The sequence below is a fragment of the Accipiter gentilis genome, chromosome 20 (genome assembly GCF_929443795.1).
Source record: "Accipiter gentilis chromosome 20, bAccGen1.1, whole genome shotgun sequence".
Lineage (NCBI taxonomy): Eukaryota > Metazoa > Chordata > Aves > Accipitriformes > Accipitridae > Astur > Astur gentilis.
Window position 1 is genome coordinate 16,125,654 of NC_064899.1, and position 23,778 is coordinate 16,149,431.

Here is a 23,778-nt window from a genome sequence, read left to right on the forward strand (position 1 = left end):
ACTTACTTCCATCCTGATTACCTGAGAACTGCTTGTTTCAATGGTGCTTTGCTTGCTGCTTTGCTTCCCAAATACACTACTGGTTTCTAAGGGCAGTGTCCCTGTATCCCTCCACTTAATATTCCCCCCCCCACATAGATGGCAGCCTGAAGCATGCCCTGCGTATCTAAAACCTTAGTGAATGCAACTTACCCAGAGACAAGGGGCATTTGTCCTTGTCAGCTTTGGGGGTATTTCTTTGAGCTCCACTCAAACCAAGTGATACTGCCCACAAAATAGTTTGCCTGCTTTCCAATGCTAGCCTACTTATTTGGGATGGTGACTAGGATTCACCCATCTCTTTGGTCTTGGCGGGTATCAGAGGAATTGTTTTGAGCTCTCTAAAGTAAAATGTTTATTGGTACAACTCTACTGTGTTCCCATTCCTTTTTTTTGGTAGTCTGCCCACCCACTTGTCCACCTGTAGGACTGCTCCATGTTGGTGGACTTGGAGATTTTAATTTTTGCAGCCGAAAGAATTTTGCTTCAGTACTAACCATAGTGCTAGTATTTACTTGCGTTAGATCACGCCCAGGGTGCTTTACAAATCAGTGCCTGCAGTGCTACTGAAATGCAGCCACTTCTGAAGTGGAGAGTGAGAAGGGAGAGGTTTAGATCAGGTCACGCTAACCTCTTTCTTTCTCTGTGTTAAGTGCTGTGCATTCTTCAGTACTGACATAGCCTAAAAAGGAACCTTCGTCTTTAAAGCCCTACCTCAACCTGCCTACCAAATGATGCATGCTACTTGATTTGTGTTTAACTGATGAAAAACTTTATGCCAGCTTGCCAGAACTGGGAACTTACTTGCAAGGGTGACGGTAGCGATTTCCAACCTTTTGGTAAAGAAAGCCTTTCACAATGAGAACGCAGCTTTATTCTAGGTTACTTATTCCCTTTATTAAGCCTCTCAGGATTGATGAAATATAGTGGTCTTAGGAGAAACAAGCCCTGTTCATCGCGTAGTACTGATTTATAATGATAATCTTTCAATGTTGCTGTGTATAAAACTGTTCTAATAAGCTGTTCAGCACTTAGAGCTGGGCTCTGTGAATTATATAGTGTTTGGAAGTAGCAAGCATATCTGTTTGGAGGAGGGAGGCAGGGGCTGTCCTTTTAAACTGAAGTTGTGGTTGTAATTGATTGTTGAATTCAGAGCTTGTCTTGTATTGCTCTGCTGCTGCTCTATGCATTTAGTATCTTAAATTTAAATTTACCATCCTGAAGGCTGTGTGAGGACCAAGGAATGGAGCTGTAGCATGGCATATGCTTTGCAGGTGTCTCTCTGCTCTTGGGTGTTAGATCTGGAAAACCTAAAAGCTAAAATACAGTCATTGTGTATGTGTAAGCAGGAGGGCATGTTTATGTTGCTTTAATTGGAAGTGTTTTTCTTAACTGCTTTTTTTTCTTAGGGTACATATCCTAAATATTAAAGGTCTTAAATATCTTAAAGGTACATCCTAAAGTGCTAGGCCAGGAAGCTGATAAGGACTTTCTGTATTTGTACCTCTGTGTTCCGAAAGGTTAGTTTCAGCTGGATCAGTCCTCTAATCTGACTTGCTATGCAGCTGATTTAGTTGTGCTGGCACAAGGAGGCAGTGGAGAAGACATAGCAGAGGAGGACAGGACTTGCGATTGCAATGCAGACAGAACAGATTTTAAAAGTTCATGCAACTATCATTAAAAAGACCACTGCTCAAACCATCAAAACCATCATGTCTTTGTAGTGAAGCAGGGGCTGGGAGGAAAAGTGGAAGAACCAAGTGGGATGCCTGTTCGACAGTTTATCTTTGCAGGGACCTCGAATCAACCTTGGATGAAACAGGAGGCATTGCTTGCTAGGATGGATCCTGGAATCCATGCAGCGGTGTTGCTGGGTTGATGAATTCCTGCACACAGAGCCTAAGCCAAGCTCTGCGCCATGGGTGAGGGGTCATTAGCAATATCTGTTGTATCTGTCCTTGGTTATAGGAACTGCATCTGCTGTGTTGTTGGGCTTAGGATCTTTGCCAGCTTGGAGTTGCGATGTTGAAAAACCAGCACAACCATTTGGGTTTTTTTTTTGAAGATGCTTAATTTTTAACTTGTATATTCTCATCTGCATTCTGGCTTCCAGCTTCACTGAAGGTAAGCGTGAGCCTCCACTCCATGGCTACTATCAGTTCATGGGTATCTCAGTACTGTGATGCCAGTAACTCTTAAGAGTGCAGGCTTATGTTTATACAGTCACTTTCCCCTGCCCCCCCCCCCTCCCCCCCCTTTTTCTTTTCCCACTTGTCCCTGTCTTTCAGGTACATTTCAGTGTTTGCCTTCAAAGGTTGTATTTAACACCGCATGTATTTTAACTCTTTTTTCCCCCCACCACTTCAAGGCAAGTATTCTTCCAGGTATGTGACTACAAACAATGGAAAGGGAAAAATCTCAATGGAGATCTGTGTGCGATGTTTGTTATCTCTTTGAAGCTGCCATTTTCTTAGGAGTCTTTTGATATTTAGGTATTTCCTCCCAGCTTTCCCCTTTCTGGTGTGTCTTTGCCTGGATAACTAAAAAAACATTCATAATGATGTTGAATTGGTGACTTCAGAATGGTTTCCTTGGCAACTTAAATATGTGTTTGACATCATAGGATGAAGAAGCAGCAAATACAGCTTAAGGAGGGGGGTTTGTTTTTGTTTTTCATAATTTGTTTACCCCCTCACCTCTAGTAGTTCATTCCTGTAGTTGTACTGTAATTCACCTCCTCTTCAGAGGTGCTGATGCAAGGGTTCGTGGGGTTTCTCTCTAAGCCTTGTCTCTAAAATGATCTGGGTCTTTGCCAGTCCTCTTTCATTTTTTCTGTCTTTCAGCAGTCACACCTCACCAACTTTTGTTTTGGTCACTAAAGAGGCAGCAAACCGTAGGCTTTCCCTGGCATGGGAATGAGCAGCCGAAGGAAGGGGAAGAGCTTCTGGAGAGGTGTTGAACTGCAGTGCAAGCAGCACAAAGCTACATGCTGTTTGCGTCAAGAGGCTTGAGAGTTTCAGCTGTGAGATAGTCTCGTCTTCCCATCTTACCGCATCTTACCACACATCACACATTCTCTGTTTGCTCTCTTGATGCAAATCTCTTTATTGCATTAGCCGTGCAAAAATTCTGTTGCTTCTGTAAATCCTTTAGCTGTTCTGTTCTTTGTCCTCCCAAATTAATTTCCATCTTAGAAGAGTATCTTTCTTAATTATGCTTGATAGTCTGTAAGGAGATCATGTTTCGTCATGTAAGATTGTGGTCCAGGTTTTGTTCTGGCTGAACTGGTAGAAATCTGGTGCAACTTTGCCAGTGTCGGTGCAGCGTCTTTTGTGGAACAAGTCGGTTTGAGTAGCCAGGAGCAGGGTATCAATCATTGTGCAGAGATACCAGCTTAAAGAAAACAATAGTGAAGACTGATGTAGGTTTTATTGGAACACCCAGACTTCTGTTATAAGATATGGAACTAAACATATGCTAAAGGTGAAATAAGTAGAGTAACTGCAACAGCACGTTTCCAAGAAAATTGTCTTGTTGCAAAGGAACATGGACTGTGAATGGACTTTATGGCATCTGCACACTTAATACAGCCTCTATTGGTAGTTATCATCAGTTACAATAGTCCATTTGTTTTTAGATTTCTGAAGTTATTTTTTATAACTGTTTGGGGGAGTAGCGTGTAAAACAGGGCAGCATGTAGAAATCTAAAACTCCAGCCAAAAGACACCTCCTTTTTGTGTCTACGTGTTGCAGCTGTCTATCTCTTGGCAGCAGGCAGCCTGTGTAGAATGTGAGGTTTTAGCACTGAAGCGTGGAAGAGTGAATTAAGGAGTTCTGAACTTAAAACATTCTTCTTTTCTAGGGAATTCTAGTCCTCACGATTGCTTAGCTATTTGGAGACTATTTGTAGGGTTGTTTTGTTTCTTCCGGTAGCTCCTTATATTCACAATATGATAAACTGAGACAGGTCGCTAACTCTTCAATTTTCTCAGTTATTCTACAGTTTAGTCATCAAATGGAGTTAGTTGCATGGATACCCAGCTGGGAGGAAATACAAAAAAGAGCATGTGTGTTATTTTTTTATGGGGAGGAGAGGAGGAAAGGGGAGATTTCAGTTTTTCACTGTGAAATAGACTTCTGTATAAGCCACATAAATGTTTTGCTTAGGGATGTCAGCACAGTACCTGTTGTTTCTGCATAAACTATGGATAGCATCATAACACCTAGGGCATAGTTACACCTTTTAATCTCCCCTTGTTACACCTGGAAGGGCAGAGGATTTTGCGAAATCAGCCAGGGTAGCAGCTTTCCTCCAACAACTTGACACTATGAGTATTTGCATTTCCGAGTAAGCAGATGCACGTTTTTGTGCCAGGCAAGCAAACTGACAAGGGAAAGGTGTAATAACACATTGTGAAGCTTCCTATTAAAACCTATTTTTTTTAAAATACGTTGTGCCTTCAGTTACACAGGTGTTATCAGAATAGAGGGTGGAAACGGCATCCTCAGCCTTCCAATGAATGGGATTCGGGTGATGACCTCCATCTCCCTTGCAGAGTAAACCCTTGCCTCTTGCCCATGCTTTTCGTTATTCCAGCCTGGTCTGGGATGCGGTTTTCCTTTCAGCTAAGATGCTTGTTCTGCTGTAGTTGTTGCATCCGCACTAGGCAGGCAGAGAAAGCCGGCACGGGCAGTTTTGTACACTGCTAGTACTGCTGCCTTGCTGGTGAGGGGCTGGGCTTCTCTGACTGAAAAAGGTATGGTTAAAGTCGGTCAGCTTTTGTGCACGTGGATGAAACCTGACTTTTTGCTCCACGGAAAAGGTTAAACCTTTCCGAAACACGTGTGTGTTTTAGCGTGCAAAGGCCTTGTGGAGCTTTGGCAGGTTTCAGCTTTTTTTTCCTTTTTTTTTTTTTTTTTTTTTTTGGTTCATAACTTTTGCATGGCTTTTGAGCGCCCTTGCTCCTGGGGAGGCTGGTATTCTAAGGAGTGGAAGTCATCCCGGGGAGAGGAAAAGGACAAGCTAACCTTGGCACCTGGGGCCTGGCTATTATGTCGCGCTTCCTCTGCGGGGCGGCGCGGGGCGGCCGGAGTGATGTTCTCACAGCAAATGGAGGAAGTTGCTCTAGCAGAAGCGGTGCTCCTGGATCTCCTCTCGCCGGGGGGATGGGGCAGGGTGGTGAAAGAGGGTTACACAAAGCACCGAGGTAGGGAAGGGAAGGAAAAAAAAAAAAAAAAAAAAAGAACAACCCTCATCTCTCGTCTACATGCAACGGCTCGACAAACTTTTCAGAAAACTGAGTATTTCAGGGAGGCTGGGAGGGGTTGGGGAGCGGGGGCTGTTTCCCCGGCCGCTGCCGGCGGCGGGGAAGGTACCAGGGGAAGGAGCTGGGGAAGGATGGAGGGGGGCGGCCGCTCCTCTCCCTGGTTGCTGACTAAACAGTTATGTCAGCTGGCAGTCGGGGCGGCCTGGGGATTTGTGATAGAGCTCCTGGAGGGTGGGGGTGGCTGCGTGGGGGGAAGGGAGGGAGAGGGCTGGCCCTGCAGCAGCAACTGCTGCTCTTGCCTCTCCGCCGCGCTCGGGGCAGGGGGGGCCGGCTGCAGGCCGCAGGGCAGCCCCGGGAAGTTTTCCTGGCGATGCTCGAGCGAAGGGGACGCGTCTGCCATCCGCGTTCGTTTAAACGTCGGCACGGTGCCTCGAAGGGCGAGCCCAGCCCGCTGGAAGGCTGTCCTGTGCGGGAGAGCCTTCCCGTCTGACTGGTGGTACCCGGCGCCTTCCTCGCCCGCTGAGTCAGGGCCCTGCGGAGCACACGCCTCTGCCAGCATCGCCCCAGCCTCTCGCTGGGGCGTGAGGAGCGCGCTTCTGTCTGATGAACGTGGGTGCTGCTCGCAGATGCTCGGGGAGAGGGCAGGCCCGTGGGACAGAGCTGCCCGTCCGTCCCTCCGCCGGGCTCCGGCTGGAGCTCGCCGCGACGGCGCGAAGCGTGGAGGCAAGGCTCGGCCGACGTGCTGCCCGCTGGTCTGCCGCAGGTAGAGGCTTCCCCGTTGAAGCGCGGCCTGGCGCTGTTAGAAAGTAGATGGTGAACTCTGGCTGCTGTTCAAGTTTAATGTTTCCTTTCTTGGCCTTGGAGGCAGATGGAGCCCAGGGTAGCCCTTACACAGAGCAGGAGGTATTTATAATGATTCTTTCGGGTCGGTAATGTTCAAATCCTATTTTTCTGTTCTTCTTGTTTTGTTTTCCATAAATCGTGTGCTGTAAGGTTGGAACAGCCTTGGAACAGCTGTGGCTTTTCACCCGTGTGCTTCCCTCCCCTTCACCCCCCATTAGGAGTACGTGAAGGATGGGGTTGCATGTGAATCACCTCTGTACCTATTTCACTTCTCCTGTCCCAGCAGTGAAAGACAGAGAAGGACCCTGTCCTGACAGGCAAAAAGGGTGTGTGTCTCAATTGTTTGAGGTCAACTGAGTTAGCTGAACACAATTAAAAAAAAAAAAAAAAAAAAAAAAAAAAAAAAAAGGCAAGCTCTCTCGATGCTCCTTAAGGTACAGCCTACTGTGTCCGAAGCCATGTTTGTGGCCGTGCGAGACCAGTTAATGTGTTAACCTGCATCTTAATGAACATTAAGATAGATTTTTAGTAATGTTAATCTGACTCAACTGAGCTACCATGGTTGTAGTCGTGAGTGAACCTGTCTGGCCCACGTGGACAAGCTTGCTGGAGGCTTTAGTTAGCAGGACAGCACCAGTCAGTGTTTCTAATGGTCTAATTAAGATGATTTGCCTTTTCTTTTTTTTATTTTTTTTTTCTTCCCCAAAGCTGAGTGCAGCATGGAAGATGAGTGAAGGCTGTAGAAAAATGTTTATATTGTGATGTGGAAATCTACAGATCTCGCCCAGGAGTTGGTTTGTTGTACCTTTGTGCAGCTCTCATCACCTCAGCGCAGCTCTCAGCTGGGTGTGTCGTGCCTGGCACTCCTTCACAGCACACTTGGATGCTCTTTAATGCACGAGTCAAACAGGAGTGTGATTTTGTAGGGCCTCACAATCCTTTGCTGAGTGGCCTTACAGATGAGCTGGGCAGCTGGACTTCTGTAAGTTTGTTCTCAACGACGTACGTGTCTGCTAGCCAGTGTGGGAAGGTTATAAAGCACTAAAGTATCCGAGTAATGCCTCAGTCTCCGTTCTGCTTTAAACGCAGCCGGCCACAAGAGCGAGCGCCTTGTTGAGAAGGTGTTAAAATAGATAAAACCTGAATCCTTAAACATTTAGCTTTTTTTCCTGCTTGTGGTAGGTAAAAAGGCTTGTTTAGTGGTGATGGGGGGGGTTGAACAGAGGAAAAAGTCTTCAGGAGATAGGAAGCCACTCAGAAGTTACTGTTAAGCCAGATGTATATTGTATATTTTTTAAAGCAGTCAGATTATCCATGGCTCTGTGAAAGTGGAATTAATTTGAAAGAAGAGGGGTGTGTGACTGCTCGAGTGCTTAGACATAGGGTCTGAAATGCTGAATAACCACAATTCTTGCTAACTTCACAAGGAACGCTTCTGGAAACGGCTCTTGATGCATTGGGTACAAAGCACTACAAGTGCGGGTAAACAGTTCTTTAAAATATTTTGGCACGCTGAGAAAACTTCAGTGAGTGCTACTTGGAAGCTGAACACTTGACTTTTTGTGGATAAGATCAGTTTAAATAGGTGCGTTTTAATTCCTTCTGTGTGTATGAGAGAGGGGAATCAGAGGGCAGGTAAAAAAATCATAGGAAAAGACCTCACTGCTGACTTGGGAGACTTGTTTGACCTTCTGAGCCCCGTGCACTTGTCTGTGGTTTCCAGCCAAAGTCTCTCACTTTGAGAGCGCCCTGCTTCTCATGCTGAACTATTTTTTGACGCACTGAATGAATGCAATATGTTAACACTCCTGTAAGTCCCAGAATTGCTTGGCTGCCCCTTGCCCTGCCTGCCTCGCACTGGCTGAAAAGGTACCATTGTTTGTTCTGCAAACAGTGGGTGATGGTTGTTTCCCAGGTGACTATGGTGCTGTTGCTGCCCTCTAGTACAAAAAAAAAATTGGCTTTAAACACCTGAGAGCATCCCACTGTCATCAGAGACGATGGGAGGGAGGAAAGAGCTGTTTGTTAGAGATCTCTGGGCTGGATATTAGAATACAGATGGAGAAAATGCTGGTAAGCTAAGAAGGGGCGATGCATACATTTGGTTTACGCTACAAAACATTCTTCTTAAATAGTGCACAGGTACAGCTATTAAAACAGGTGATTATTTCTAAGGATGTGTCTCTGATGAGAAGAAATTATGGTGAATTTAAGGTCTTTCAATCATACTGATCAACTGTTAGTTGTAGTTTGAGTTTAGACTAGTAATATTTTGCTTTTTCACTTAATTAAGAGGATGTTTTGAAGACTGCTCAAGCAAGGGTGTATGGACTTCCTGCAAGGAAAGCTAGAAGGGAACACTCAGCAGTTCTGCTAGACTTGCAGGTTTTCAGATTGCTCTGGAAAACAATTATTTGGGGATAAAGTATGCGTCCCCCAGAAAGAGAACCCCAATAGTTAGTTCTTCCATTGCTTTTGTGTATTCTTGGAAGGCCTATGCTACTCAGAACTGTGACTTATTTTGAAGTATCTCGGTGGATGGATTAGAAGCCTTTTTTCAGTCCTTTCCCTGTGCTGCCTGCCCATCTACTGATGCAGCTGTTTAGTGTGTGTGGGGGGTGAGTTTAAAAAGAAAAACAAACCAACACTTGTTTTAATTGGTCATGGATGCTGCTAGCAGAACTTTGCCTCCCCCTGCATCAGGTTTAGTACAGTTCATATGCAGGTTTCAGTAAACATTAACCACTTTTATCAGGGCTTGCAGCATGCTGAATGGTTAGTAAAGAGCATGTACTGAGAGAGACAGAGAAAATGAACAAGTCCAAGGTCAAAAGGATGGTATGTTTTTCTTTATTAAAATAAGGGGTGGAGAAGGTTGAGAACACTTTGTGGAAAAAAGTAGGCTCCTGTGAAGAACATGGTTCTTGTCCTTAAGCTTTCATCCAGGTGCGAGTACGTGAGGTACTGCAAGGAGGATGTGCATCTTTAATTTTTCTTCTGCTCTCGTGAAATGACCAGAACACATCAGCCCTCCTTGCACTCTTGCTGACTGACACCATGAACTCCTCATGACTCAGATCAATCCAGAGCAGACTATTATCTTTGATATCACTTGTTGCATCTTTATATGGGCCTGCTCCTGCCCAGCATCCACAAAGCTCCCACTGACTTTGGCAGTGCACAGCCAAGCGCAGGCAGCAAGAGATCACAATTTCCTCCCCTCCCTGCCTGCATGAAGCAATGGTACAAAGCCATCCTGGTTAGGAAGGGTGGTTAAGGAACTGTGGTTTAGCAGTTTGCCTCACCTTTCTTTCTCTTGGGTGACTTGGATGTTTCTTTATTGCTTTTGAGGGGTGCAGTGCGGCTAATTTTTCTACAAAATGAATTGCTGTAGTGATTAAAAAATAATTGATCAGCTTAGCAATGAAAATGAGGTAATTTGCAGGTAAATTAATGAAATTATTTTAAGCTGAGGTGTGGAAAAAAAGCATGTTGAAAAGAGCATGTGACCTCCCCTAATGAAATTTGTTAAAGCATCTGATGCCAGAGTTCAAATTGTAAGTTATTTTTAATTGTGCAAATCAGCATATCCTGTCCCTCCAAGCTCCATTCAAATAATACTTTGCAAAAGAAAGAAGCAGCAGCATTCACCTGCATGTTTCCTAGAAAACAGCATCATTGAAAGGTTGTACCTCATTGGAAAAATACAGATTTACTTAAATGATACATCAAACACAGAAGAAATCCAAACCGTCTGTAGCCGATCTGACAATAGTTTGAGAAACACCCTCCGCTGCATGCCCCTCAAATAAGAAACGTGTGCGCACGGTTAAAAATCTCATCTTTGTGGTGACACAGATGATTCAGTGCAGGAAACGAGAGGAATCTCATTCAGCAGTTAAGCATTTGTGGGGCGGGGGTGTGAGGAGGTCATGGTGTTTAACATACCCGGTTAGAAACCTTCGGGCTCCTTTCCTTACTGCATTTTATACTGATTTAAATCAGGGCTGATACTGGAAGCATCAGTGTGAGAAGCAAATCCCATCCTGTTCATTCCACCTGGATCAGCTGGGGGGTGAAAGAGAGGTGGGATGGGACTTTGTTGTTGGTTTTGAATTTTAACTACAGACATTAGCCATCCAACTCAAAACCATCCCTTGTCATGGGAGGTGCAAGGGCTCAGCTCTCAAGTCCTGCTGAAGCTGAGCTGTGGGGTGGCCGGGCCAGTGCATGGAGGAGGGCCACCACCAGGGCTGCTGTGGTGGCCTGCGTTCTTCCTCCTGCTGTGGCTGCATGGTCCTGGTGGTGGCAGAGGGAGAGGAGCTTTAGATGCAGGCTTGCAATTGCAGCTTCTTGAAAGATGCCGTCGTTCATCTAAATATAAAATACGGACTGTGGTTTTGGTCTTAAATATTTGTGGGATTTTACCAAACCACTACAAACAAACAAAGTAAACAGCAGCGAAAAGTGACACATTTCAGGCAGGATTTATTTTTTTATTTTTCTTTTGCAAGGTGATGTGGAGACTTGTATTCTGTGAGTCAGTGTTCAAAGGAAAGACATTTCTCAAATTGAGAACTTTGTTCGTCTCTTATTCACAGACTTCCCATAGAGCTTAATTTTAAAGTTTTTCAGGACGCTGGGATGTAATTTTCTTTTTAACTCTGTTGATGTTCTCCCACAGCTTCCCAGGTGTTTTTGCCTCCTTCTCCAAATTTAAAACAAAACAAACAAAACTTCTTTTCCTAACAAGTCGATCATGTGTTGTATTAGAAGCCTTTGTAAAGTCTATGGAGGGAAACAAAATCATGTGTGCTACTTGAATTCTAAAACACATTCACTGAGTACTAAGGGCAAGTTTAATGGGAGCATGTACAAAACATTACGTGTGTTTGTAAACTTTTGCCTTGCCTGGAAACTGACGAAGGAATAAAGTCAGAAAGACAATTTTTAGATTGCTTTGATGCCTCTGCAAATGCATTTGCAGTTTTGTATTTGCTATAGATCTCCAACTGATAACTGGCTTTTCATACAGTTTTATTGAAATTATTTATGCAAATACAGTGCAAACTTTATTGCAGTCGCAATCATTTACAGTGCACAGCTGGTAAACAAAAACATTACTATTCATTCTCCAGTGCCTCAATAGCTTCTACTCATTTCTCGCTGCTGTAGCCAGCCATGCGTGCTCCCAGCGTTTATTCCTTGACTCCAGCAGACCCGCAGGTTGTGTCTGCTTGTAGCATTGAGGTGCAGGAAGGGCTCTCTCTCTTGAAGAATGACAACTCATCCTGTTTTTCCTTTTTTTTTTTCTTTTTTTTTTTTTTAACCCTCTGTGGAAAAATACTTTTACTGTCAGTCTGTGAGACCACAGTCCTGTTCCCCTCTGAAATTGTTTCATAAAATGTTCTCAGAGTATCGTTAGGTGCACTGTGGGCAGGAAGAATTACATGTGTCCCCCTTGTAGATATACCCTTGCAAAGGCTCCAGTGCAAGAGTACTCTCTTAAAATCTCTAATATACAAAGTCTTTTGATAATATAGTGAAGGGACTCATTCTGTCAACCATTACACAAAATTTCTGTCCTCTGTCCTTCAGCTGCCCTCCCCCACCTTCAGGTGGTGAAGACAGTCTCTTCACTTCCAAACTATTGTGGTCAGGTTTGGCTTGGTAGAAAATTTTGTTGGGAGAGACCTCTCTGCCACCTGAGTGCCAGGAGAAAACAGGGTGGATACCCCACCACAGCCTTGGGGCAGCCAGGAGTGGTTGGGGAGGCTTGTTTTTTATTTCCTATCTGTGCAGGTGGGCCTCAATTCACTTCTTCTCTTACGGAAACTTTCACTGGCTCTGCCACTGAACTTCAGTTACAGTGTGTGATTTGGGGTTTTTTTTTGTTTAATTACTGAGCTCGGCAGAACGGAGCAGGTGACAGGTATTCATTAAGAAGCCATGCTGCTCAGCTGCCATTTAGGAGCACTTTTGCGTTGACTTGCTGTGGGTGTCTCATGTATCTTAGGGGCCAGCAGGATTCGGCTTCGGCGATGCAGATGCCAGGTGTGTTGGGGGCAGGAAGCGGTGCCCGGCGTTTCAGCTTCAGGAGGCAGAGCTCCCAAGACCAAGGACAGACTGTACGGCACGCTCCCATCCTGCAGCAGGACCTGGGCATCCACAGACCCATCTGGGCTCCCTGCCGTGGGGTGCTGACCAGGTGAACAGTCCAGGTGGGCTACACGTGGGCTGGCGGCCACGAGCCGAGCATCCCCTGTGCGAGGTGGCAGGGGGCCTGGAGAGGTGGCCTGGTGCACACCAAAGTCACTGCTCTGCCTGGCTTAAAAGCCTGAATTGTTTCAGTCGTACAGCTCTCATGTAGGGTCTTGCATTCAAAGCACTAATGACTTCCTCGTTGGGACCCAGACTCTTTAAATTTTTATTAAAGGGATCGTCTGTGCTGACATTTAGCTAGCACCAGATGTTGGCTTTTAGTTACCAGTGTGGAGGTGGCATAGCTAATAAAGCAAGGGTAAGAAACTTCTGAGAAACTGCCTGTCAGATGTGGCTTTGTGTACTGCAGCCTGCGTGATGTCTGTCGCTTCTTCATGGGCCAGTGTTTCAGAAGAAAGCTTTTTTATTTCCTTCTTCTTCTTTTTCTTCCATACTTCTGACTGACCAAGTGTTTTCCAAGCACCTGTCTTTTTCAGGTGGCCTTGCTCTTTTGTTAGAGGCTAGTTAATGCAGGGAGAGTGCAAAGGTAACTCAGTGGCAGATTTGGGGGGTTTTCCCTTATATTTTGGTATTTCTTCTGTACATAACTTTCCTGTAGATCATACTTCTCCCCCTCAACCTCTTTTGGCCATACTCTCCCTCAGAAAATGTCAGCAAGCAATTGTTTCATTTGCAGAGCTGTGAGCCCCTAGACAGAGGCTTTTCCAGTTTTATGAATGCACCATTTGTTGCTGAGGGCACAACTGTTCGATATAACTGGCTGCATCCCACTCTGCTTGGGACCAGCATGCACTACAGCCAGGCTATGCATAAACCAGATTTTTGTATTAAATGGCACCATTTTGTCCACAGCAGCCGTCTGTCTTTTGTGTGTGCGCGTGTGAGACTTGCAGTTTTCAGATGCAAAATATATAAAGAACAGCAGTTTTGCAGAAATACATGTTACTCAGTGAGCGTACCGTGCTATTTTAAGGTTTATTTTTCTTAGGGAGTTCCTGATGAGTGATATGTCTTCATTATTTTGTGTAGGCGGGCCGAGGCAAAAGCACATTTTAAAATATTTTATAAAATGGATGCATGGTATAACATTACAAATGTAGTTGTTTTATTGGGGATGTACTCAATTATAACTTAACTGAAAATACACGTAGCACTTTGAAAGTGTATGTGCTCATTTATGTTTTATTGTATGTCATCAATCCACTGTATCCCCCCACCTTTTATTGTTAAGTCCTGCAGGGCTGGAGACTGTATAGATGTAACTACTTAAGATGCTCTGTGCTTTACATTTTTAAGTACATCTAGGAAGTGTCGTCTGATGTCAAACCTGGCCATTCTTTCTCACTGCCTGCCCTGCTTATCTGCCTTCTAAAGTGAGCCCAATTCACTGGTTTGGGCCTAAAAATTGCACATGTAGTGCGGATGGCTCGGGGCTGCTGCGGTGGGTCCGGACGTGTTGGGAGAGGCTGGAGGAGCTGCGTGGCCATCGAGTGTGGCTCCCGTCCTAGTTGAGATGCAGTCTTTAATATTTCCCAGCACAGGTTTCTATGGCATGCACACATCTACGATGCTCGGTTTACACTTAAAATAATGCAACACCATCCTTCTGGCGGATGTGGAGGCACAGTTGGGGCTTAGTGGGTACCATGCCGTTTGCATGTCGTTTCACTGTTATTTCCCCCTTGGCCCTGAAAAGCAGCTTCTGGTCCCCGTTCTCAGTTACATGAGCGCAGGCTGTAAAGCAGGGAGGTTGCATGAGGCTCTGGTCCGAACAGCTGAATCACAGCTTAGGCTTTTAGTCCATGGTACCCATTTCATTTGTCTCAATGTGAGGAGTTTCTCCTGGGAAGCACAGTGGGCTCTTCTCCCCATGTTTGCGCTCTCATACGTGTTGAGTCGCCCCCAGCAAATAAGAACAACTCCAAAGCAACCTCGCTGGCTTAGAAATTGCCCACTTGTGCTTCAGTAAAAATATTTTCCATGCTCCATCATCATTGTGTTTAAGAAATGGGGAAAACGGGAAACACCTCTAATTCTCCCGCTTTAAAGAAGGTGGTACTGAGTGGAGAAGATGAGGATTCCCCACCTGACCCTCCTTTGGGTACCCGAACAAGTCTAAGCGTCGGGCAGGCCTGCCTGATAGGTAATAATCCATCCACCAAAAAGAAATAATAAAAAAAAAGTACAGCTTTGCAGCCTTTCTGTGGAAGTTTCCAGCGCCCCCCCCCCCCCACCTCACCATGTTCCTTCATATATTCGCTGCCCACATAATGTTACCCGCGGGATGAGGGTGGGAGGGGGAAGCTTGTTCTCTTTCATGTGACTGTAGCACAGTTAATAATTGTACCAGACTTCAGGCACTCGCGTGACCAAAGGGATTGATCATATTCGTAACTGGACAGGAGTTTTTCAGGCACATCTTCATGCCTTGGCATCACAGCAGATTCAGAGAAGGAGCCAGATCTGCTTTCCCTGTGATTGCTCATTTGTTATGAGCTGGCTAGCATATAGCACGCAGAGACAAAGGCTGCCCTGGCCTGAAAAGCCCCCGAAGAAAAGCAGTATAGTAAATACATCTGTAAAACGGTGTTCAAGTTACAGACTGCATGCGTCTCACGCGCTCTCGCTCACTCGCTCCGCACCCCCCCCCCCCCCCACCTTGCTGCCTTAAAAAAGGGATGGCAGAATAGTTTGATAAAATACATCAAGTGCTAAACTGTTGATACAATTTAAAAAAAAAGAGGAGTCTTTGCTAAAGCATATGTTTCCAACGCTTTAATCTTTTATGGACTGCATACTTGCTGTGGGAGTGGAAGGGGATGTTACAGGCTTACTTTCAGTGTACTTAGAAATCTTTCCCACAGCATGAAAACTCCCCAGAAAACATGTGAAACAACGGCCTGGAGACCAGGAAGTTTCTGATGCCTAGCACTCATTGCTCTGAGGGATTTGCTGTGCTCTGGAGGTCATGTAATAATCTTTCTTCTTTGTTGGCTTCTCTGAGTTTATTTTACACACGATGGAGGGGTGTGTTTGTGTTGCTGAGCTTTTAGGGGTCCTCGTTTCTGTAGCATGTTTTTGCCCCTGGTTCTTTTGTTACTGCACTCCCATGATTAATATGTCTGCTGCTTAAAATGGCTACTGAACCACCAGCAAGTTCTTGCCACTGGTTACCAACTGCTTAACCTCTGTCAAAAACCACCCAGCACAGCTTTGAGTTGATGCTTTTGTTGCTTAGGAGGTATATTTCTGATCTTCAGGCTATCCATTAACCCTGTGAATACTGTACACAATGAAGACATAAATCTGCTGTGGTGATGATGGTATGTCCTGATGCTACGATCACTGCTGCTGCCCCTGCACCATGCTCTGGCTAGATTTGCGTGGCATGCAGTCTTCTGGGTGTGTGGCTTTGGGGTTTTTTTTTTGCTTTGTTTTCTCACCCCCTTACCACTTTGTATAGTTTCGGGGTTTTTTTTGAGGAGCTGCAGAAGTTGCTAACATAGAAAAGCAGTGATGAAGGTGCAAAGTTTGGCACTTGAGGGCTGGTGGTCCTGGTGAGTTGATAAGGAAGATCCAGTTCCCTACAGTAAAGAAATTGTGCGTCCAGTTTCAGTCTGTGATGTCTCGTCGTTTTGTTTACTGGCATCTCCGTGTGCCTGTGTTTGTGCTGGAGTGCGATGGAGTGTGAAAGGAGAGAAGGGGCTGCAGCTTGGGTCTGGTTGCCAGAAAAAAAACCCCAACAACCTCGACCAAAAGGAGAGTTAACCGGAACATACCACAGAACAGGTTAGGCAGGATGCTGAAGCCAGATACAAACCTTCTCCCATGCTTTAAGGCATCTTCAGTACACTCTCCTCCCTCTACCCTTTCAGGATTTCCCCCCCTCCTCCCCGTTATGAAATAATCCTGTGCCGACTGGGTTTGAACGTGGGGCCGGCGGATGGTTGCAGCGCTTGCTCGCCTGCTGCCAGCTGTTTCTTAAGAAATAGAGGGTGCACTTGTCCGTGCCCGTCATCCCATCGCAGAGGCAGCGCTCTGCATGGCATGCGCCTGTGTCTGTGCCTTCGTGCCCTCCGCCGGGTTGCCTTGCAAACAGTCCCAGCCGAAAAGTAGCGGGGGAGGAAGAGCAGCAAGGAGACAGGGAATGCTGGCGGGTGGAGCTTGGAGGGCTAATCCTCCACATAGTTAATCATTACTTGCAGCATAACCTGTTCCAGTTTTCTAGAGGTTTCACTGGCACCCACAGCCAGAAGCGTATGAGGAATATGTGACAAACTGCTTTCCGAGCAAGACGCGAGCCCAGCGTCTAATACAGGACATCATTTCTCCTGTAACATGTTTATGCCTAATCGTTCAGTAAACATACCATATATAGTCCGGTTCGTGCTCGCTATAACACCCTGCTGCAAGGCGACTTTGCTAGTACCACACAGATTCCTTAGCTCCTGGTAACCAGCTGACAAATAGGATGTTGCCATATGTAACATAAATACTCCATACAATGGGTGTTTTTTACACTCCTGCTCATAGTACATTAAAGCACGTGTTTCTGATGATGACAGTCTTAAGTCTGGCACTTTGAAAAACAAAGCGGATTATACAAAACAAGGTGCCTTATCAAAGGATGGACCAGGTCCCACGTGTGCATTTTTGCTGCAGAGTGAAGAATCTGCTCTTTCTGTAAACATCAGACGAAGCTTGTATTTATGAATCAATGTTTTGGGGACTTTTTTTTCTTTTCTTTTCTTTTTTTCCTCCACTTTAAATGCCTGTTGCCTTCTAGGTGATGGGTCCCAAGCTAAAGCTATGATTCACTGAGAACTTTCTCTTTTCATTACAGCATCTTTCATAGAATTTCTCCCCTTCCTCTTTCTCTGTGCCTCTTTTTGTTTATCCTGTGCTAGCAGGGTACTAAGCATGGCAGAGGGCACAAAGACCAGGGCTGTGGCTGTATTCACAGCTTTCTTAATCAGCTGTTGCATATGGTTTGCCTTCAGCTTTTTTCTTTTGTTGTTCTTCTTTCTTCTTTTTTGACATTGTGAAATGACTTTAACTTTCTGACTCTTTCTTTGCTAGCAAAAGTGGTTTGGGAAAAGGAGATGAAGCCTGCCTACCTAGACCTGGGTGGGGTATTTTTGCCTTTTTATGCCTTCTACTTCTTGCCCTGTTCCTTGACGGGTGAAAAGACAGCGCAGTGGTGTGGACCCCAGATAAACTTGCACAGAGCTTTTTGGCTGTCTGCTTGGTGATGGCTGGGTCCAGCAGTTTAGCGACTGGCAGTGCCTCCTGTACCACTGAGATGGTTGCTTAATCAGAGAGGGTGCTGGTTAGATGCAGATCCATGCAGGTGGATTTTCCTCTAGTGACATGCTCCTTATTTAGACAGTGCTTCCAGAAGAGGAGACTTTGCAGGGGGTAATGTTTGGGTGTTACATAAATGGACAGGACATGCATTTCTCTGACTTGTCTCTCATTGGCCTCGTCAGAGTGAATTATCTCTGACTGCTTGGCAGTTAATTGGACCATCCTTCCCATTTCCTAAGCTGATAAGCCCCTCACTGTCTGCCTCAATCAGGCTTCTTTGTTTGAGAAGTTACTAATGCTGCAGAAGAACAGAATAACTACTTTCCTATGTACTGTAACCAAGTGAAGTGCTCTGATCGATAAATCTGTGAATATTCACCACATTTATTCAGCAAAATCCTTTCACAAGACTTACTTGTACCGAAACACCAGTAGCAGTTGACAGGTACTAAAAAGTAGGTATAGCCAGTGTATTTAATACATACCTTATCCCTTTTTGAAAGAACTGCATTCGTGTTTAAGTTATCCTGTGAGCAGCTTTATTCTGGCAGATCCTAGTAGCTGTGCAGAGTACCATCAGTGTCTGTAGTTGTCTGTCCATCAGGATTGGGTCTCAGAAATGGCTCCCTTTTACCACAAAGCCTTCAGACTGGGACTGTCTTTCTTGATGTGTCTGGATGGTGCCTAACTTAAAGTGGGTGTTGCCAGAAGGTGAGTAATAAATGATGATTAATCGTCTCTGAGCTATGGATGAGTTTGTATGAAAAAGCACTTGGCTAAAGGCTGTGCTTTAACAAGCTCATCAAAATTAACCACGCAGGAGACAGTAGCGTAGCATCCGAAAGGCCTGATTCTTCCATCTCTTGACTGGTTTTGTTTTGACTTCTGTGCATTTACTGCATCTGATCGATGGAGAAGCATGGGTCCCTTTGTCTCCAATGTTAAATGATATCAGTGTTACAGATTGCAAATCGGCTGAGTGATACAGAATTGTATGCACTAAAACACCCTTTTGTTAGCTTGCTCAGTAATCTTTTTAATGCAAAGGTGTGGTTATGAACCTTGCAGGTATGCATCCTCATGTTTGTACCATTGAGCCTATGATATGAATGCATAGGAAAGATGCAAAGATACCAATTTCTGTGTTAATTATATCTTGGAAGTTGAAAAGTAATTTTATTCTACAGGAAACCACTTGTCCTTTGCTGTCAAAATTGTAAATAAACAGAAGTAGAAAACCTAAAGCCATAGTGATTTTTAAAATAGTTTCCATTCTGAGTTTACATATTGGTTTGAGCAATGTATTGTATCTGTTTGGTCGTACAGTTATTTCTAAAACCTTTTGAAAAGTAGGAGTCGTCACAGAAATCTTCCTTCTCCCTCCATCCTTTGACTATTTCTGGCAGCTTTCAGGGCCTTAAGCACACAAAGTGAGTATTGGAGGATTTGTTCCTTGCACAAAAATTGGAAGGACTGGGCTTTTTTGTTCTTCAAAAGCTTTCCAAAATGGGGTTTGTCTTGACTTAGACGTAGACAATGTAAAGTATGCCAAGAAAATAAATGTGCATTGCATTGTGGGCCTACGTTTGTAGGTACACTCCAACCTCAGGAAGTGACCACCAGTTTATCTTTCGTTGTGCCTCTGAGTTTGGTGTTGTTGAGCCCCAGGATGCCTGTGGCATGGCCGGAGGACAAGGAGAGGACGTAGATGCTGTTGAGTTCAAGTGGCCGTTAGAGGTGTTCAGCCGTTACTTGTTCGTTACCTCCGAGAGACATAGGGACTCGGGTGAGCTGAACAGGGGGCCAGGTTGGTACGCTGAGATCTGGTGGAGAGACTAAGGGAGGCAACCAGCAACAGTGGCTGGATTGCCATCCCTTTCTCCCAAGGACTGGTTGGCAGTCATCAGAACCCAGACAGCTAGCCGGTGACCTCTTGTACTGTGACTTCTCTCCTTACCATTTTTTTTGCCTGGCATTTCAAGGTGATGGGCGGAGAATTTGAATTTGGATTTTAAGTTTTCTGGAAGAGTGTTTGTGCTCTGTATCTTGTCTGAACCTTACCAAGGCTGGTTCAAGACCAGCTAGCAGCCACTGATTCAAAGGCCTTGTCATGTACCATGGGATCAGTGAGCTTTAGTCTTACTGAGTGGAGGTGGTGAGGAAAGAGGGGGAGGAGGTGTCCGTGTCTTAAAAAAGAGTTGAAAAGGAAAAACTGGAAAACAAGCAACTACTCACTATAAAGTTCTTGGAAAGAAAGATGCTGCGTATGTAGTAGTTAATGCGAATCGCACTCTGCATGCATGGTAGCACACTTACATGGCTTACGGGAGAGCAACTTGGTAGGCTGCAGTGGAGTCTTAGCAACCATGAATGGAGAGAAGGCGGAAGGCAGCCTGGCTTCCCTGAAAGAGCTAGGGGAACATCAGGGATGGAGAAGTTTAGGAAGTGTTTAGCTTCAAAATTAGGGCAACTTGAAAATGAATTAACTGCTGGGCCTGTAGTGATCTGTGTGTTCATGTATGTATAGGACCTTAAGCACAGAAAGGTTTGGGGTGAGTCTGGAAAGGGTCCATGTTTAAGGAATGTGGTTGTTCTGGTTTCCGAGATAGCTTTTTGTGTAGACAGCATGGAAAACGATTACAAAAACAAGTATTGCAAGACACTTAATGAGATGGGAAACTGGCAGTGTTAAGGCTGTGGCTCTTGGACTCCAGCGATTGTGAGAGAATTGCAGGTTTTTTCTGCTTTCTTTTTCCAAGCAAACATTTTCTGACTCGTGAACAGCCACTAGTGGAGTTTATCATACGGGTTTAAAGTCAGCAACTCCCAAAATGCATTGAAAATGTCTCTTGACTTTTGGGATGAGGGGCTGTGACAGCAACTGAACTCCAGGAAAAAAAGATACTTTTAATGTTTGCTGGTAATTCTACCACTGTAGTCTAAGACTTCATCTGCTGAAATGTCAAACTGTCCGCTTTCACCATTTCGGAGCAGGGGTGACTGGGACTGACCAGACCAGTTTTTAGGGAGCTTAGTCAGCTTCCTAATTTCCAGGTATACTGAGAGAGTCATCAGGGACAGGAATGGAGACAGAACGTCAGTAAGTTCCTCTGCGTGAAACAAGCTGGGCTGCCAGGAGGATTTTCAATTGGAGATCACCAGGCAGCTTTATTACGGGCCCTGTCTTCTCTTGCATGTGGCTCTACCAAGCTTTAACCATTTGTGCTGAAACACTACATGTCAGGTGTTTAGCTTCAGGCCACATTTGTTTTGGTTGAAAGAAAAAAAAGTGATAAAAAAATACTCTTCAGCCATTTCTAAGAATGCAGCTAAGGGAACGGTAACTTCAGGTTTTGAATTCTTTTTCATGTCCTCTCTTTTCTTATTGGAAAGAAGAAAAAACCCACAACAAACCTAGAATTCCTAAAAAAGGGGGTGAAAATCTGACCTGTTCTTCTAGTCCTCAAAGCTGTAATGCAGGGACATTGAGATTTGGGAAGGCGAAGTGGGTGGGAGATTGCAGCTATAGCTATCAATTGAATTAGCTAGCTATTGATTATCATAGCTGTTAATCATCGGCAGTGGTGATTTCTCCAGTTCTTTCTGTTCTTAATGTCTGTTGCAATACATACAGTCGGGGACTGTGCATGACCCAGTGAAAGCCAAGCATCCTCTTGTCCCTCTTACTCCAGACCAGAGAATTCAGATCAGCTCTGTGAATACTGAAGTTGGCAACCTAGTCCGACATCTCCAGTTAACAATTTAGCGACCTTGTGTACTTACATATTTGTCTTCTCTTTCACATGCAAAAAACACATGGGGAATGTGTGACCATTTCTCTTGCACCGTGATGTACAGGTGTAGGTATAAATCTCTGGTTGAGGGGTTTGTTGGTGTAAGACGAAAACATTGTTCTCGTGAATGTGCTTTACTTTATAGGCTCTTCTGTTCCATGTGGAGTAAGGGTAGCTTGAAAGTTGTCTGACAAGATTTGCACACCTTGCCAAACACCACACCACGTCTCCTAAATAAAAACAAAGGCCCAGAAGTTTGTAAATACCTGTGCATGCGAGGTGAACAAACTTCCTGATGCAGGGGCCACCCAGCCCTCCCTTGCAGACCACGGCTTGAACTGGGACCTTTGTAGCTTCAGTTGAAGCTAATGGGTCTCTTCCATAGAACGGGACTGTTAGTATCAATTCATTAGCAAGACTGAGGCCTTGATTTGTATTGAGCCCTTAAGTGTAATTTGCAATAGCCTGCTGACAGTATCTTACTAAGCTGCTGTGGATGCAAGAGGGAAACAGATTGAGGCCGGAGTAATATTTACCTTCACTTCCAGTCAGGAGGAGTATCTAGAGCAAAAAGGAACGTGCCACACCTAGGATCTCCGGAGTCGGCTTTTCTGGGAACTTCTGCCAGAGAGAATGAAATACCCCCGATGCTGTATACGCAGGGCAGAGGTAGCTGCTGTCTTTAAAAATATGCATATGAAAATGGAACTGGAAGTTACTGCAAAGCTGCATTTGCAGGTATCATAGCAAGGAAATTTTTAGAAACCAGACCTGAAAGATTTTACAACAGTGAGTATCTCAGGATACTCCCTGACATTTGTCATTTGCTTTGCTGAAGTGTTAAAAGAACCCCTGGTTTCTGTAGTTATGGCTAGCAATTAATAAATAACCTTAGGAGTTTGTTTTGTTTTGATTATATATGGTGTGTATGTATAATATGTATTTTAATGTGCATTTCAAAACTGCTTTTCTGCTTGGTTATGGAAGGGGAGATGGTGGAAAGAGTATTTTTTAAGTTCTTTGACGATCACTTGATTGAAGTATTTTTTTCATGTTAAGCACCCTAGAGCAATATTGAATAGTTCTGTCCTCCTCTGTTTCAAGAAACTCCTCAAAATGAAAGAAAAAAACCCTTTTTTGTTTTCCAAGAGAGAAAAAAAAATTTTCAAAATGGGTTAAACAGTTTAGTGATTTGTATTTTTGTATTCCATTTCTTGCAAACTCCCTGCCACCTTCCTGAGCCCAACCACTCTTCCCCTCTGCTCTTGCCCACAGAATTACCATGCAACTAATTTTAGAGGTGGGTTTACACGTTTATTTTAAAAACACTGCAGTCTCCGTCTCTGGTAATCCACCAGGTGGAAGCAGATGTGTAGAATATCTGTACATGTGTTTGTAAATCTGAGTTTGAGCAGAGGAGGTTTCTAAGAGGGCAGTGTATGTGTAAAGGCAAGGGAACTCTCGGCGGTGTAATACCATCAGTAAAGCAAAAATTTGCAGTTAACCACTAGCTGGATTCGTTGGTGGTTTTTGTTCATGTGGTAGGCAGGGTGACATTGTATTAGCCAATTCTTCTGATGGATGGTTAGACATCAGTTGCCTGGCTGTTCTGAATTACAATAGGGAGAAGGCTATTGGGGAGGGGATGGGGAGAATAAGATAGGAAGTGGTTTCTTAGAGATGGGTTCTCTTCTTGTGCTAACAGAAGTTTTGGTCTGTTAGCCTCCAGTGTGCTTTTCTGACCTACCAGCCCATTCATAGCTTACTGATGTCTTCTTTCCTTCTGTCTGCCTTCCCATTAACCACCTGGCATCCCTGTACCTCTCTGCTCTTGCCAAAAATGGCATATTTGAAGTTTGGGGGATATCCCTTTTGTATTCAGCCCTCACAACGATTTTGCTTTGAGTGCATCTTTGTCTGGAAATACTCTGAAAGTGCTAAAATTTTAATTTTGTTTGGTTGAGGCTGCATGGTGTTAAATAAGGAAGCTTGAGGTAGCTCTGAGTGACCTCCTGAAAGCATCCCTCTGGCCTATAAATGCTCATGGTCTTCTAAAGGCAGTCATTTGGAAAGGGGCTGTGCTATCCCGATTTCCACTGCTTGCTACGTTTCATGTAACAAACGCTGTGGCCGTGTACTGCTGCAGGTTTTTGTTCTGTCCTTCTACAATTTTTGTTGTTGTTTGTCCATTGACCAGTTGCCCTAAAATTCATGTCACTGCTTGACAAACTGTGCTCTTAATAACTTAAGCTTTACTTAGGGGGCAAAGCCTGGACAGTAAGACATGTTGAATATATATTGGCTTA

At 44.6% G+C, this 23,778-nt stretch overlaps 1 protein-coding gene across 7 annotated transcripts in view; it reads left to right on the top strand.

Annotated features, from left to right (window-relative positions):
- RREB1 (ras responsive element binding protein 1) overlaps positions 1 to 23,778 on the top strand; it is a 124,529-nt gene that overhangs the window by 16,432 nt on the left and 84,319 nt on the right. Inside the window, exon 1 of one of the 7 annotated variants that reach the window (XM_049824188.1) lies at positions 12,183 to 12,370. The exons of the other annotated variants lie outside the window; for them this stretch is intronic. The gene's annotated coding sequence lies outside the window, so the exon portion shown is untranslated. Of the gene's footprint in view, positions 1 to 12,182; positions 12,371 to 23,778 lie in introns of those variants that run through there. 7 annotated transcript variants of the gene reach the window in all.